An 18,773-nucleotide genomic window follows, 5' to 3' on the forward strand; every position below is an offset into this window, starting at 1 on the left:
ATTTATCTGTTGTGTGGCATGAGATATGGATCACATATAATTTAATGAATAATTTATTTGAAGATTTTTTATTTGTTTTTACTCCAATGTGTTAAGATTTCACCTACATGATATATGAAATTTCCATATATTTCAGTCTATTTCGGGGTTGTTTATTTAAATTCAATAATTTATTTTCTTTCTATATATCACTTATTGGTTTCAATTACAGACACTTTATGGTATGTTTAATATCTGGTAGGTCTAGTTCCTCCTTACACTTTTTCTTCTCCCATGTTTTCCTGTCTACTCTTTCATGCATGTTTTTCTTATATGAAGTTTAGTATCACCTCATCCATCTCTATAAAAAAACTGATATATTTTCAGAACTATTTTTAATTTATAAGCTAATTTAGGCAGAGCTGATATATTTTCAAAGTTGATTTATCTTATCTATGAATCAGGAATAGCTTTCCATTTTCTCAATCTATTTTTGTGTTTTTCAGGAGATTTTAAACATTTTCTTCATAAATATTTTAAACCTTACTTCTTAAATTTATTCCTACATTATTTAATCATATTCATTGCTATTATTAATGGGGATCTCTTTACCATAAATACATCTAACTTATTATTTTTGCATATAAAGACTACCGATTTTTATATTAGTTTGCTAGGGTTGCCTTAACAAAGTACCACAAACTGAATGGCTTAAATAACATAAACTGATTGTGTTAGAGTTCTGGAGGCCAGAAGTCCAAGACTAAGGTGTTTTCAGTGTTGGGCCCTTCTGAGGCTGGTGAGGTTTGCTGATAACTTTTGGCATTCCATGACAAAAGCTTAGTATGACAGACACGAAGACAGTAATCTTTTTTCCCTTATTAATAAGACTCCTATCCCTGAACAGATCAGTTACTAAAGGAGGCAAGAGAGTGCCATACTCACATTAATAAAATGAAAAGAAAATTAAGTGGCATACAAAGGAAGAAATTATTAAGTCCATGTAAAGAAGTTATGGAAGACTAAATCAGGAAAATAGTTGACTTCTTTCTTTTCACCATTTTTTTTTTCTTTCTTTTTTTTTTTTTTTGTCCTTTTTAGAGCTGCACCCATAGCATATGGAGGTTCCTAGGCTAGAGGTCAAATCAGAACTATAGCTGCTGGTCTATGCCACAGCCACAGCAACATTAGATCCGTGCTGCATCTGTGACCCACACCACATCTCATGGCAATGCCAGATCCTTAACCCACTGAGCAAGGCCAGGGACTGAATTTGTGTCCTCTGGATACTAGTTGGGTTCGTTTCCATTGAACCACAATGGGAACTCCAATTTCTTTCCTTTTTGAAGGATACATTGGACTTTACTGGAGTGCATTAGAAATTATGACACTTTCAAAAGAAGAAACAGCATATTTTTTAAAAAAACAAATGATAGAAACAACAAATTCAGGAGAGTGCATGTAGTTTTTTTCTTGAATACAGTATTGAATGGAGGATTACAGGGAGATTAAAAATGAAAATGTAGTCAAATCATGAGTACTCTTTACTGTTAAGCTGAAAAATTTGTTATTTTTGTGTTCAAAATTAGAGGGGATATCATAAGATTTTAACAAAGGTGGTTAAATAAGAATTGCTCATAGAGAATTGGAGAGTGAGATTCAAGTTTGAAGGCAGAGAGAGTAGTTAGGAGATTAAAGGATCCAAATAAAATAACATGAATATTTGCAGGTTATATATCTTAGTATTTCTAATGAAAAAAGAAAAAAACAAAGCTTAATTTTCAGACTGGGCAGAAGAAACCTGAAGTAAGCCTTAGATAACAACAACCTGGTGCTATAAAAGCAATCAGGGTAGATTATAAAATAAATTAGTTTGGGGATAAAGATAAAGAGTTTAGTTTATCCATGAGCTTCAGTAGTTATTTGAAAAGAACAATTATGTACATGTTTTTTTAAGGAGATAGTATAAAATAAAAAGAAAAGAGGGCTGAGAAAAGATGCCTAAGAAACAGAAACTGCAGCTTAAGATTTGAGGACAGGAGTTCCTGCCATGGTGCGGTGGAAACGAATCCGACTAAAAACCATGAGGTTGTGGGTTTGATCCTTGGCCCTGCTCAGTTGGTTAAGGATCTGGCGTTGCTGTGAGCTGTGGTGTAGGTTGCAGACATAGCTCAGATCTGGCATTGCAATGGCTGTAGTGTAGGCTGGAGGCTACAGCTCCTATTAGCCCCCTAGCCTGGGCACCTCAGTGTGCCACAGGCATGGCCCTAAAAAGACAAAAGACCAAAAAAATGATTTGAGGACAAAGTGGATCCAGAAGATGATACAGAGGTAGGGAGAGAATGATTTCGAGCTAAGTTTCAGGGAAAAGTAATGGTCAGTAGAACAAATGAATAAGAGAAAAAGTCCCATTTGACTTTGTGATATGCAGGGTGTTGTGGAGTTTGAAAAGTATTTAAACTGAGATGGTGTAAAACCTTATTGCTAGGAATATAAAAGCTGAATGAAGAAATATAAAGTGAGAAAGTTGGAGATACTGACTGTCCTGTTTTTGAAGTAACTCAGCCTTTAGGGGGAGGAAAACATATTGCCTGAGAGAAAATGAAATATGAAGAAACGACTGAATTTGATACTAACTCTCACAGATGGTTTGGAGAGGTTCAAGACTTTAGTGGAAGAAGTAACTGCAGATGTGGTAGAAATAGCAAAAGAACTAGTATTAGAAGTAGAAGGTGAAGATGAAGATTTGCTATAATTCATGATAACATTTAATGTGTGAGGAGTTACTACTTATGGATGAACAATGAAAATGGTTTTTTGAGATGGAAACTAGTCCTGGTGAAGATGCTGTGAAGACTACTTAAATGACAAAAGGATCTAGAATATTATATAAAATTACTTGCTAAAGCAGAGTTTAAGAGGATTGACTCCAATTTTGAAAGAAGTTCTATTGTGGGTAAAATGCTATCAAAGAGCACTGTGTGCTATAGAGAAAGTGTTCATGAAAGGAAGAGTCAATCAATGCAACAAACAACACTGTTGTCTTGTTTAAAGAAATTGCCACAGCCATCCCAACTTTTAGCAACCACCATCCTGATCAGTCAGCAGTCAGCAGTATCTAGCCAAGACCATCCACAAGCAAAATGATTACAACTCACGGAGGGCTCAGATCATCTTAGTTACAGTATGAACTTTTTAAAGAAAAAATGCTACTGTACACTTAATACACTATAGTTTAAATAAAACTTATATTTGTGCTCACAAATTGTAAAAAATACATGACTTGCTCTACTGTGATATTCACTTTCTTGCGGTCTGGAACCTAACTAGTAATACCTCCAAAGTATGCCTATATAGAGACAGATGGGACAGGAGTGGGACAACTGGACACACACACACACACACACACACACACACATATAGAGACAGGCACACGTTAACGGCCATGGTACCTTAAAAGAGCCATCACCACAGTAGAATGACAGAACAGCTGGACATTAAATTGTCAAAAGAGTAGTGGTTGTCATGCACAGGCTTTCCCTCCTTCTGTCTCTTCTACTTTGCTTCCTTCCTACCCTGCATTAAAAAAAAAAAAAGTCATTCTTTCTCTAAACTTGCACCAGGTTCATGCTAGATAAAGGCCTCTTGTCTTCTCTTAGGAATCAGAGTCGAACTAGCGTACAGAAAGTAAAAAGAGAATTGCAAGAAATGATTATGGAAGGTGTTAGGACAGTAATATGCACTGGTTACTTGAGAAGAAAATAGCACCTCTGAAAGTACAATGCCCTCTTTCATACTACTGACTAGTTCCACCCTTATCCTTCTGTTCACTGATTACATATGTTTCTATTATTAGTTTAGAACTCATGTGTCTCATCTGTTCTGGCTACTGTAACAAAATACCACAGACTGAGCAGTTTATAAAAGGCATAAATTTACTTTTCACAGTTTTAGGAGGCTGAAAGTCTGAGATTAGGGTGCCAGCATGGTTTGGTGAGGGATTTCTTCTATATTTCAGACTTCTTGTATTCTCAGATGGCAGAAGGGGGTTAAGGGAGCTCTCTCAGGCTTCTTTTATGGGCACCAATGCAAATACATGGAAATATGTCTCATGTTTACAGACTGGAAGAATTAACATTGTTAAAATGTCTATACTACCCAAAGCATCTACAAATTTACTATAATCTCTATCAAAATACCCACAACCTTTTCACCAGAACTAGAACAAATAATCCTAAAATTTGGATGGAACCACAAAAGACCCCAAATAGTCAAAGCAATGTTGAGAAAAAACAACAAAGCATGAGGTCACACTCCCTGATTTCAAACTATATCACAAAGCTACAGTAATTAAATTAGTATGGTACTGCCACAAAAACAGACACATAGATCAGTGGAACAGAATATAAAGCCCCTAAATAAACTCCACACACTTACGGTCAGCTAATCTATGACACGGGAGGTAAGCATACAGATTGGGGAAAAGACAGTCTCTCCAAGAAGTGATGCTGAGAAACTGGACAATACATGCAAAAGAATAAAATTAGAATATATTTTCATATCGTATACAAAAATAAACTTAAAATGGATTAAAGACTTAAATGGAAGACCTAAAACCATAAAACTCCTGGAAGAAAATATAGGTGGTATGCTCTTTGACACTGGTCTTAGCAATACTTTTTTTTTTTTTTTTTTTTTTTTTTTTTTTTTGTCTTCTTTTTTTTGCTATTTCTTGGGCCGCCCCTGCGGCATATGGAGGTTCCCAGGCTAGGGGTTGAATCGGAGCTGTAGCCACCGGCCTACGCCAGAGCCACAGCAACTTGGGATCCGAGCCGCGTCTGCAACCGACACCACAGCTCACGGCAATGCCGGATCGTTAACCCACTGAGCAAGGGCAGGGACCGAACCCGCAACCTCATGGTTCCTAGTCGGATTCGTTAACCACTGCGCCACGACGGGAACTCCAGCAATACTTTTTTGGAGGTCCCCTCAGGCAAGGGAAACAAAAGCAAAAAATAAACAAATGGGACCTAATCAAACTTAAAAGCTTTGGCACAGCAAAGGAAACCATCAAGAAAATGGAAAGGCTGCCTACTCCATGGGAAAAAATATTTATAAATATGCATAAGATGTTAACATCAAAATATATAAATAATTCATATAGCTCAATATCACAAAACATACAGTCTAATTAAAAAATGGGCAGAGAAGCTGAATAGGTATTTTTCCAAAGAAGACATATAGATGGCAAACAAGCATATGAGAAGACGTTCAACATCACCAACCGTCAGAAGAATGAACATCAAAACCATGATGAGATATCACCTCATATATGTCAGAAAGGCTGTTTTCAAAAAGAAATAGGAAATATTAGAAATGATGTGGAGAAAAGGACCCCTAATATACTCTTTGTAAGAATGTAAACTGGTACAGCCATTATGGAAAACAGTATGGAGGTTCCTCAAAAAATTAAAAATAAAACTACCATAGAATCCAGAAATTCCACTCCTGAGTATTTACCAAATAAAGTGAAAATATTAATTCCAAAAGATATATGCACCCCAACATCCACTGCAGCATTATTAACATTATTACAATAGCCAAGATACGGATGAAACCTAAGTGTTCATCAACAGATAAATGGATAAAGATGTGGTGTGGAATATTACTCAGTCATAAAATACAATGAAATCTTGCCATTTGTGATGACATAGATGGACCTGAAGGGTATTATGCTTAGTCAAAGTCAAAGAAAGAAAGACAAATACTATATGTTTTCACTTATATGTGGAATCTAAAAATTAAAACAAATGAATGAATATAACAAAACAGGGACAAACAAAGAGAACAAACAAGTGGTTACCAGAGGAGATGGGGGAGGGGCAAAAAAGGTGAAGGGGATTAAGATACACAAACTATTAGGTATAAACTAAGTCACAAAGAATTAAGATACAGAATACAGAAAATAATCAATTTGTTAAAATAACTTTATACAAAGTATAGTCTATAAAAATATTGAATCATTATGAGTACACCTGAAGCTAATACTATAAATCAATTAAACTTCAATAAAAAATAAAATTGTAGTTTCTTACCCAGAGAAGGCAATTGATATAGAATTATTTCCAACTTCTCTTTTATGTTTTTCTAAATATAATTAAATGTTAAGAAATTTAAAAATTATTTGTTGAGCTCAACTGAATACTATACAATATTTTAGGAAGCAGGAGAGGAATCAGTTATGCCTCTTGCATTTTGAGTTCAGTTAGTAGGGGGTTTGATGATACACGGTACTAAATTGAGGAGGAAAGGCACAGATTGGAAACAAAAATCATACATTGTGTCATATGCTTGTGATACTTTGACAACAAAATGAAGAAGACATTAATGGGCATTTTGTTTGTATTTTGAGCACACTGAAAGCAATTACTCCTAAATATATAAATAAGTAAACATAGAGGAATAATAAATGTGAGAAGTTAGAGAATGAAAATATAAACTATACAAATATGAAGTTTTGCTGTGATAGAAAGCAAAGAAACGGAGAAATATCTGGATATTTAATTGATGTCAAGGGGAAATTTAAGTTTTTATGAATAAAATATCTGTCCCAAATGACTTTCAGGGAACTTCCTAAGCATCTGTTTACTGTTGTTAGTATTGTTTTTCCTTGTTAATGTAGTTGAAGCAATACATAAAATGCTTACCAGCTAATGCTCATAAATAATGCAAAGTATGTGACTACAAATATTGTATGGGTCCATCAACATTCCAGCTGAAAGAAATTATCCTAGATTAGCATCTGATTGTCTTGGGTTTTCCTAAATTGCTACCTTAAATTTTAATGGACTCTAGAAATGAAATAGGAGTTTGGAGATAAATAGAAAGAGGATAGATTTTAATCCCATGTTTTTCTTTATTACTTCTTTCTTCCTTTATTATCTGCAGCTGCCATCTGCTCAGTTTAATATTACAGTTATTTGTTTTCTCTTTTAATCTAACTTAAAATTCAGTTATGATATCACCTTAATTAAAAATAGCAAGAACTTTATGAGTATTATCATTAATACTAAATGGTGAGTTCCTTGGTACATATATATTTCATTTGAACATGAAAATAGATACTCAAACAGGAGTTGTTTTTCATACAGATGTCTTTGTGAAGATAAATAGAATGTACTGAATCGTTTCTAAAAATCTTAACTAATTTCTGTTGGTTGAATTTGAAATGTGGTTAGATGAAAGATGCAGGCCACAAAGGAGACATGCATCTATTTTTGTACACACTACCTGTTTTTCTAGGTGCTGCATTTAGGGTAACCAAGCATCCAAATTTGCCTAGGACTGTCTGGTTTGAGCACTAAAAACCCATTCTCTCCATCTCAGGCAAACTGGTGCAGCTGGTCGCCATACATCCTATAAAGCACTCTTACTTTAAAGATAAAACACAGGAGTTCCCATTGTGGTGCAGTGGAAATGAATCTGACTAGTAACCATAAAGTTGCAGGTTCGATTCCTGGCCTTGCTCAGTGAGTTAAGGATCTGGCGTTGCTGTGAGCTGTGGTATAGGTTGCAAGTCGGCTCAGATTCTGTGTTGCTATGGCTGTGGTGTAGGTCCACAGCTGTAGCTCTGATTTGACCCCTAGCCTGGGAACCTTTGTATGCCACGGGTGTGACCCTAAAAAGATAAATAAATAAATAAATATAAAATACAAATTGTTAAAAAATATTTTAAATACTTTACTGAAACATTAGTAATTTATCCAGTGTAAATTGGCATGACTTCATTTTGAGAAAAACAGTCAAAGCTGTTTTAGAAAGTGCATTTGTTCAAAGAAAGAAATTACTGCTCTGTAACAGAAATGTACAATACAATGATATGATTTTACTTTTCTAAGTTACTGTCTCTAAACTTAGATTGAATCAATACTTCTAAATTTGCTTTCAACTTTAAGGCTTTTATAGCTAATGTAACACAGAAGTGCAAACCACAAAGAAACAAACTTCTCAAGTTTTTAAATCTGAAGTTTAGAGAAAGGGTACATGGTATATGCTATAACAATTGCTCTGAAGAAACAAAAGCTTTTTTCATTTTATTCAAGAAACAGAAAATGCATGGTAGTTGCTGAAATGTTGCTCACATGTTTTCTCAACAGTGTCTATCATCTCTGATGAGTTTGTAAATATCCAAGAATTTGCCCATACTTAGGATGTTGTTCTTGATTCTCGCTTCTGAAAAGGTCATTTTCACAGTGTAATGAATTCAATAAAACCCCAAGATATGTCTTGGGAGAGTTTCAAGAAGATATAAGAAATAATCATAAGAAAAAGCTTAAATGTGACCTTTTCCTTAATTTGGAGGGGTCAATGGTGCAAGGAAAAATAGCCTGTTTGGGGAGATATCATCCAACTGAAAATTACTAAAGAAAATAAAAATCTGCTGTAACAATTGGAGAATTGTTTCATCTTTCAGGGCAAAGCACATTATCAAACCTGCTATGAGATATTCCAGCTGGTCTCCAAGGAAAATTTAAGATTGTCAGCATAGATAGTTATTATACTCAAAACTTCATCCATCTCAAGCAATCAAGTAAGCTGCAAAACCAAAGCACCCTCCATACTCATTCTTCTACAATCACAGTATGTTAAATTCCATCTCTATGGCACTGTCCACCTTGTATTTAAGTGAATGCCTTCGACCTTCTGCTCCTACCCTGTCCATTTCATACTCCCTGTCCAGACAGCCTTTCCCCAATGTCTACAAACCATCTCATTATCTCCCTCACTCTTGTAGTAGGTGGGATATTCTGAAATTTTAGTATGAACCACTTTATAGTTTTACTACAGAGCTATACAGCTATGTAATTCTATACATGCAACTCAATGCCTTATAATAATAATAGTACCTAACTTTTACTTAATACTTACTATCAGGCACTGTGCAAAATAGTCATATTTATTTTTTTATTAAAATCAGCAATTCAAGGCAGTTTTTATATGTTCTATTTTATATAAGGAAATCAGAAGCCCAGAGGGGTAAAGTCACTTGCCTTTCAGACACCCATAAATGGTGGGTTAGAAGCTGTAACCAAGATTTTACCAAATTAGACTAATATATACACACACACATACACGCATATATATATATATTCTTACCCAAAGAAAGCACATAATACAGGGTTCTATGGATGATTTTAAAATATCTACTATCAGGACATTAGAAAGCATAGTGTGACCAGTAAATCATCCTATGTATTTAAGAGTCCTCTAAACAAATTTACACATTTTGGGAGTTCCCATTGTGGCTCAGTGGGCTAAGAAACAGACTAGTATCCATGAGGATGTGGGTTCAATAAATACATGGCTCCATTCAGTGGGTTAAAGGATCTGGCATTGCCATGAGCTGTGGTATAGGTCACAGATGCAGCACCAATTCGACCCCTAGCCCAGGAACTTCCATATGCCATGGGTGTAACCCTTAAAATTCAATAGGAAAACTTACATGTTTTGTGGACTAACACTAAAGAAAAAGTCAAATAGAATAAAATCTCATTCACAAGGTAACTTCAGGGAACCCAGAAACTCCCCAAGTCTTACCCTTAAATACTTTACAGAAAGCACTTAAAAGCCTCTTAGCCTGCCTAGAACAGAGAGCATTTCAAAATAATAAATATGATGTGTTTATATGTATTGTGTGTTGGTATACACAAAATTAGAAAAATGATAAGTAAAATCAGAATTGGAAAAACAATAGGTAGATAAATACATGAATAGATGATAGCTATCTGAGCACCATGGAAAACTGGCAGTTATATGATGTTACACAGAGGGGGGAAATTGGTTGGGGGGAAATGACAAGAAAGGAAAGAAAGGAGAAGGAATGAAGGAAGGAAGGATGGAAAGGGGATGAAAGAAAGGATGGAGGGGAGGAGGGAGAGGGAGAAAGAGAAAAGAAATAGTCATATGAAAAGAAAAATTATAGTATGTATTTAGGAAGCACTAAAAAGCTTCCTTAGGGCAATGATTCTTTTTATTGTCGAACCTTGACCAAAAATACTATTATGATTTCACTTCAGTTTATATTCAGTAAGTCAATCAGTTGAGTGTAAAATATATGCACAACATACTTAGATGAAATTAATACCCATGGAAAGAGTATGCATTTCTGACTTCTATTTTTTTCACCACCCCTTTGAGTACTTCCAAAGCAGCTTATATTTTGTTATATTGATACTCCAGTTATTTATTTTTTCTGTCATGTTTGTTACTCTTACAATCTCACCCTTGTTAACAAAGTGCATGCGATTCCAAACCTTACATATTTTACTGCCTTATTTTGTTTTGTACACATACTCAATAACTGTCTTTCTCAAATTTATTTCCCATTACAGTTCTCTCCAGATATACGAGCAATATTTTCCTTCAGATTGCGGGTGCTGCATTTGCTTTTTGTTTTAGTATGCACACTTTCATGATCCTTCTTAATGATTTTTCATCCACAGCTCTTTGTCATCTCCATTCTTTGTGCTTGTCCCTTCTTCTAGCATTCTCCTCGTACTTTACACTCAGCCCTCTACCAGCAAGTTGTTCTGAGAGGACATTTATTTCCTCTCCGTGTAAAATCCATCTATCCTAAAGCAATTTCTAATTCCTTCCAAAACTGAAATCCATTCTGTCTGTGCCTCAAGCCAAGTCTTTAGTTTTACGTTCCTCCATGCTTCAGCCTAAGTGAAGCACAAGCAGCATAATGAACTCTGACCAGATTTCAAGGATGGTTTATGTGGCAAAGCAAACAGAATGTGTTTCCATTTCACAAGATGGCAGTAGCCAGGTGACTCTTCTCTAAAATGATATGAAGCAAGGTGTGAGACAGTCATTGGTACCAAAGCACTGTTCATAAAGGATGAAGAGAACTCTGATTGAGATAGTCCCTCCTCTCTGGGGGACTCTGCTAATTGCAAAGCATCATGAACAAATTTTAAATCATATTTTTCAGAAATGCAAAGACTCCAAAAACACCACACCAAGGAAAACAGCAAAGTGGTGATCATAGCTTATTTCCTTCTAGTTATCTTTTTGTTTTCAATATCATAAGTTATATTTTAATCTTGCTTCATCTATCACAGATATGTGGAGAAAGATTAGAAACACAATTACAAAGATAGTCATCAGACTTACTCTTTCTACTGTTCTCCCTGAAACATAACTGCAAACAAAAAGTGCACAGGACAGGCATATAAATAGTGAATCACATCCATATTCTAAGTCTTTATTTTGAGTAAAGTTTGATGATTTAAAATTTTTGAGGATTACGAAGGGCCATTAACCATGTTAGAGTGAAAATGCCATAGCAAATAATAAAGTTATTACCGACTCATGGCATTATTATAGTGTGTAAAAGGCTTCTTATCATTTTTTATTGACTATGTGAAAATTAATGCAAATTAATAAATAATGATTGAGCACTATTCTAGGAACTTGCTCCTGAACCAACAAGAACACATATTTGTTTGTACCTGGTGCTGTGTTAAGCAGTTTGTGAGAGAGAGCAAAATTTTATAGAATTCACTATACATTGTAGAAAGATTAAAGGACCCCAAAGCTCTTATATATTTTACTTTTAACCCATATTCTCATGGCCTTAAATGAGATTGATCTAGATCATCAGCCCAGCTCCTAGTCTCATCCTGCACACTAAAAGGACTAAACTACTGTAACAAAGGACCTGATAATAGCTACTACACAAGTGACTCCTTTTGTTAGCTTTCTCTTTCATTGTTCTTATTCAGAACTAGATTCTTACTCCTGATTCCAACCAACATTTACTTCCCTCATACTGGTAGCTTCCGTGTATACCCGAACCCTTCAGTAAGATTTGGAAGGCATTAAAGGAGAATTGTCCCTATTGTGCCTTTAGGACTGAAAGACTCTTCTCTGACGGCAGTCTTCATCATCTTTTTCTGCTTCAAGTTCAGGCTGGCAAAGCGATGCTTTGTCATATCATTAAAAAGCCATGGAACTATACAAACTATGAAATAACCTCATATTTCTGACTTAACAGCATAGTTTTTGTCCCTGTCAAGAGCAGGGTCAGATTCAAAAGGAACATTCTGAATATTCATCAATAAAAATTATTACTAACATAAACAGTTTATAGCTGGAAATCTGGAAATTGTGGTATCAAATTGGCTAACACTTTTGAAAATCTTATAAAATATTTCTTGGTTGTGCTTTTTTAGGTTTGGATAAGGAGATAATAAAGTACACATACAAAAATACTTTAAACTCACCTGAAATAGCACCTCTTTTCTGAAGAGCATGGAGAAAATGAAAAGCTGTTTTCTCTCATATAGCCATAAATAGTTGGTTATATACTAACTACTGGACCAAATTAAGCATATTATGAATAACTTGGAAGGCAGGTAGAATTATTATGCCACATGGTTGTTATTTATTGTCCTGGAATTCCAAATACAATATAAATTTCTAAATATTATACCAACGAATAAAACAGAATCAGTTATTCAGCATGAGGCTATGTCACTAATGAGTTCTCAAAATAGCTACAACTTTTTAATCATCTGGGTTTAAGTTCTTTACCTCTTATTTTGTGCTCTGATTTTCTAACATTACTGTCATTCTAGGAGGTTCTAGGACAGGCTGATAGAAAATGACTCTGGGAGTGAATAAAGATCTTTCTCAATATGATAGCATTCTTATTTTTTAAAATGTACATTTTAGCTGTTGATGTGCATTATATAGACTGTTCTGATTCATTTTACAACTGAAGAATAAGAATACACATTTAAATGTATTTTTGTAATACATTAAACCATTTTTTTTCTAATGCTTCTCTGTTCTTCCTTTAACATCTTGCCTCTTGATTATCCTTTGAGGTAAGATATAAGTAGATGAGAGAGGAAATGGAGAGCATAAAATGGAGTTATTATGCCTCCCAAAGCAAACATGTTTTTAAGTGCATTGACACATGCCTTTATTTTCCTTTCTCCATCCAAATTTTCTTATTTATTATCTTACGATTGATAAGTTCATGGAAGATATTTTTTCCTCAGAATTATGCATGCACTAATGTTCTACATATTAGAATAAGACTTTAAATCAAGATTAAATTTATCAATAAAAGTCTGAGTTTGAATTGGATATCAGCAATCTCACTTTAAGACTTTAATCAAATGATCTAATTACTTATGTGAAATTCTAAAAGAAAATAACTAAAGGAAGAGATAAGAGTATTATAAAAAACAAGTTACTCTGTAATTTCTTTGATAGGACTTGCTCATAATCATTCATACATATATAGTTAACACTCTCTTCTAGCAGGTATATCTTCCTGCAATATAAGTAGAAATGTTCATATTCCTTTCTACAGCAGAGTCTGGCTAAATCAATGATGAAGTAGAGAGTTACTCAGGAATTAATTTTCAGAAGAGTGTGTCTTAGAGTTCCCACTGTGGCACACTGGGTTAAGAATCTGACTGCAGCTGCTTGGGTCATGTTCGATCCCTGGCCCAGTGCAATGGATTAAAGGATCCCGTGTTGCCACAGCTGTGGCTCAGATTCAATCCTTTGCCCAGGGAATGCCCGTATGTTTTCGGTGTGGTCATTTAAAAAAAAAACAAAAACAAAAAAAAAACTTGTCTTCATGGTTTAAGTCTTCACTAAATAATATTATTGCTGTATGTGACTTGATTGTAAAACTGTGAAGTTAATTGCGTAAATAATTAGGTCCATTGACATGCATCTTGAGAAAATGTGAAATACTCTCAGATGAACTTGAATTATTTTTTTTAAGTAAACTTAAACTTTCCAATATCCTAAAATGAGGCACCCTGATTTTTACTAAGTGCTACATCTAAGGAATGATATAAGATGTACAAGACAACACAAGATATTTGAAAACATCCTTAGGAGACTTACTTGAAGATTGCCAGGCTGCTGAATGATTACTAAATATCCTGAAGCACAGTAAAACAACAACAACAAATACAACCAAATGATACTACATAGAGTTCTAACTGCAAATCTTGTGGCCAGAGGTGTCCTAGTATTACCCCACAATCTTCATACTTAATAATGGAACCAATGACTAAAATAAATAAACACTTGCAAGCTTTGGAGAAACAAAATCCTACACTAAGGATCACTTATAAGGATCACTTAGAGCTGGAGTACACATATGACCCATTCATGTACTGGGGTACATACATATTGTATAGTATGACACATTAAATCAATCACTGGGTCTCTTCTGACTCAAAAGTATACAAGCATTTTTCCAAGTTGATATGTTTTATTTAAACCTAAAGCATCTTCTGCATAACCTCCTCTGTCAGACAAGATGCGGTATTAATAACAAAGAAATGGACTACAAAACATAAGCAAACAGGGAGCTATATCTATAGGGTCAATAAAGGAAGAGATAAAGAGCCAGGCTCACCAAAAAGGACATAAACTAGAGAGAAGCAATAAGTAATGGACAATGTGTCAAAGGGTCAGCTTAGGTAGAATGAGTTCTAATGGTCTTTACTTTTGGGGTTACACTGGGTTACACATTCAGGGTAAACCGGCTAAGAGTACCCAGGGTTGGACTCTTGCGTTCCTTCGCAGGTAGATGACTGCACATTTTGATTTATAGTCCCTCCAAAGTATCCCCCACCCCATGAGGGAGATATTTGCCCAGGGTAAAACTTGTGGTTCTGTTACCAGAAGTGAAGAATGAACAGCTATTGAGCAAATAAACTCAATGTAGCCACAAATCCTTCTACTACTCCAGTTATTCACCATAAAAGAAAACAAAATTTTAAATACAGGTTGAAATAATATGAGACAAGATGCCAAATTTCTGCCTGAATTATACATATATATTAACTGATTTTATACATGTTCTGGCACAAATAACTTTCTAAGTACAACCATATACCTGACTACTTCAGGAAGATGAACTGCTTCATCTCAGAAAAATAAAATTAATCTTTAAGTTCATTCTTTATATATAGTATCCTAAAAATACCTATATTATTAAAATACATTAACAGGGCCAATTTTAATAAATATATGTCTTTTTGGTAACAGAAGTTAAATACACAGCAAACTAAAATTTAATCAACATGCATATAAGTAGTGAATTTCATAACCAGAATACTATATGAATCTATGTTTAAATTAACATCTGCTAAAAAATAACTATATGGTCACAAGTTTGAAGAAAGAATACAGAACACCGTTCTGTTAAAAAATATCAAAACAGGAGTTCCCGTAGTGGCGCAGTGGTTAACGAATCCGACTAGGAACCATGAGGTTGCGGGTTCAGTCCCTGCCCTTGCTCAGTGGGTTAACGATCTGGCATTGCCGTGAGCTGTGGTGTAGGTTGCAGAGGCTGCTCGGATCCCGCGTTGCTGTGGCTCTGGCGTAGGCCGGTGGCTACAGCTCCGATTCAACCCCTAGCCTGGGAACCTCCATATGCCTCGGGAGCGGCCCAAGAAATAGCAACAACAACAACAACAACAACAAAAGATAAAAGACAAAAAAAAAAAAAAATATCAAAACAGACCAAAAATTCATCCAAAGAATTAATTATTGATAAAGAGTAAGAATTAGAATTTTAGATGTGGAAGAGGACTACTACGATTAAATAGCAGGACTGAATTTTATTAAACTTTTAATTTCTTCTGAATTAAATAACAAGTGCAACATAATTATACTATATGATTATGCAACTTACTAAAGGAAGTTACTTAAAATATTCTCATTTAAACACATTAGATACCTTCCTAAAAAAATTTGTTCATAACTCAAATATAAGCTATTTCCTATCTTTACTAATAAAAATAACTACCTTTTCTCTGATTATGTAAATAATATATGCTCATTGTAAAGCAAAATCAAAGTTTAGACTATACAGAAAAGCATAGGGAAAATGTAAAAATTAGCTGAAAAGCAAAATCTTAGTACCTCAAATCAATTACCAATGACATTCTATGGCCCTATTCTTTCATGTATTTTTTAAATCTATATATGCACACTATAAAAGTTGAGTCATATATTTTAAACATGTTTTTGTTGTGAGCAGTTGCAGTATGCACTTAAAATATGCACAATAAGGCCTCATCATTCCTGCCCCAGAGTACACACACCTTCTATAATCCCCTTCCCCAGAGTGTAAGCAGGACCAGTTAACATGATGGGATGTCACTTCTACAATTTGGACACTAATCAATTGTTCTGAGGGTGAAGCAAATGCAAGATGATCTGGGTGGGGCTAATCTTCTAAGGTAAACTCATTAAAGGAAAGTGAAGCTTCAGACTCTGTTCTGCTGTCCCAGAGAAGGATCCAACTGTCATCACACTGTAAGCTGCCTTTGAGGACACATGGCAAGGAACTATGGGCAACAGCTAGGACCTGGGAGAGTCGCCAGCTTAAAAAAAGAGTGTTGTTCGTCTTGAAACCACAAGTAACTGAATAATGTCAATAACCACACCACAGCCTTCAAAAAGGACCTGAAGCACCAAAAGGCAGCATAGTACCAGGCAAAAGCTTGAATGCAGCCTGGTGAGACTAAGCAAAGTACCTATGTAACCCACACCCAAATAACTGAACCACAGAATCTGCGATATAACAGAACTGTGGTATTTTAGGATATTAAGTTTGTTGTGATTTGTTGTACAGCAGCAAAAAATTAATACAACAGAATTTGACATGAATTTAACTTTTACTTCTTACTTTGCTGTTTACTTATTTTGCTGCTTACAGTTTCAATCAGCCTACAATACCCACAAAGTACATTAAATATGTACATGCTGAACTATGCATCTTGTCAAAATGTACTACTAGTGATTTTACAAAAAGTTTATTTTATATACAACTCTCTGCATTTCTGTATTCGCACTTAAAACATACATCTTTGCAACACTCCTGACAAAATATGAGACAGCTCTAACTCATTTCTTGGCTGAAAAGTAGTCTGTGGTTTGGCACATCATATTCAATAATTCCCTGTTCAGATTGTTTCCAATTGCTTCGCACCAGAAACTATGTTGTAATAAATATTTCTGCTCCTATAATATTACATATTGGTAGCTTAATTTGCAGAGGATAGAATCTTATGAGAATGATTTCTGGGTCAGAGAGTGTAAGTATCTTTTGATTTAATAAATAGGGTCTTATAATATTTCAAAATATCTGTACCTATTTACACTTCCATCCACAATTAATTAAAGCATTATCCCTCTAAGTACTATCACAGTTATATTTTATAAAGTCTGAGAAGTCAAAAAGAGGTGTCTTACATAATTAGGAATTGCATTATTATTGTTACATAATATTATTTTATCACTATTGGTCATTTATATTTGCTGTTCTTTCTTTTCTTTTCTTTTTTTTTTTCTGTCTTTTTGCTATTTCTTGGGCTGCTCCCGCGGCAAATGGAGGTTCCCAGGCCTAGGGGTCGAATCTGAGCTGTAGCCACCAGCCTACGCCAGAGCCACAGCAAGGCAGGATCCAAGCCGCGTCTGCAACCTACACCACAGCTCACAGCAATGCCAGATCATCAACCCACTGAGCAAGGGCAGGGACCGAACCTGCAACCTCATAGTTCCTAGTCGGATTCATTAACCACTGCGCCACGACGGGAACTCCTATATTTGCTGTTCTTTCAATGCCTTTTTGAGTTTGTTTTGTTTCCATCAAATCTTTTTGGGGTCTGCTTTTGTTTCATTAATTTAAAAAACTGCTACAGTATAAACAAAACTATTTATCTGACCTGGAGTTGCCATATTTTTCCATCAATCTACCTTGTATTTTACTGTAATAGTGTACTTTTCTATAAAAATATTTTTCATATTCATTTCTAAAATGTTTATTTTGACACAAATAACTTACTTCCAAGTGTTTTCTTTAAGTTTTTTAAACTTGTCTTTAATCTATGAAACTATATTTTTTTATGTCTTACTTAATAGTCAAACTGTATTTTCTTCTAGAAGACTACTTGTGCCAGCAACTTTTACTAAATAATTCATTTCTCCACTAAACTGAAATGCCATCTAGACAAGCATTTTTTAGTAACACAGCTAAAAAAGCAGAAGAATCACTCATCAAAATTATAAAGATCTGTTTTAAGTTTTTACAAAGTATTGTGCAATTTTAAATTGTTTACTATTATTGGGAAAAGTTAAAAAATAAAAATGGAAGACTTGCTTTAAATGGCTCATTAATAATTTATGAGTATAATAATTACAAATTATATGTTGATAAGTTCCTAATGAGGTGGAGAGCACTATTGTTTACCATATTAATTTGCTTAAATAATTCTACCTCTGATTATTATATTCTTACCATGTGAACTTTGGGATAAATCTAAGGTTAATAAATGCAAATTAACTGAACTAATTTTCTCTGGAGCAGGAATCAGTAGGAAGTGAACTGGAGAAAACAAGATTTTTGTGGCAGAGATTGCTAGCTAACTTTCTAAAGTTCAGGAGCTTCTCCTCTTTCTGGAAAAAGAGTATGTATATTTCCAAGCCTCCACTGAACTTATCTGTAGCCCTGTGACTGCCAGCTAGTGGGATGTGAGAGGTGATATATCCCGGCTCCATGTCTGGGCCATAAAAACCTCCTATAGAAGCTCTTTCATGATCTTTTGTCTTCCACAGTAGCTAGAACAGGAATAATTTTTAGGGTGACCCAGAATGCCAATGTTAATCATGGAAAATTACCTAAGGGAGGGCCACTCTGCCAACCTATTTACATGCCCATTACTTTTACATGAATTAGAAAT

At 34.8% G+C, this 18,773-nt stretch overlaps 1 protein-coding gene across 14 annotated transcripts in view; it reads right to left on the reverse strand.

Moving 5' to 3' along the window:
• LOC110259429 (uncharacterized) overlaps positions 1 to 18,773 on the reverse strand; it is a 904,175-nt gene that overhangs the window by 489,402 nt on the left and 396,000 nt on the right. For 3 of the 14 annotated variants that reach the window (XR_014838422.1, XR_014838423.1, XR_014838424.1), the window contains exon 1: positions 3,432 to 3,794. The exons of the other annotated variants lie outside the window; for them this stretch is intronic. The gene's annotated coding sequence lies outside the window, so the exon portion shown is untranslated. Of the gene's footprint in view, positions 1 to 3,431; positions 3,795 to 18,773 lie in introns of those variants that run through there. 14 annotated transcript variants of the gene reach the window in all.

Source organism: Sus scrofa, chromosome 2 (assembly GCF_054392235.1).
Source record: "Sus scrofa isolate SSC_HxYL_T2T_F1_AM1 chromosome 2, Sscrofa_HxYL_maternal_Yorkshire_Landrace_v2.0, whole genome shotgun sequence".
In the NCBI taxonomy this organism is placed as follows: Eukaryota; Metazoa; Chordata; class Mammalia; order Artiodactyla; family Suidae; genus Sus; species Sus scrofa.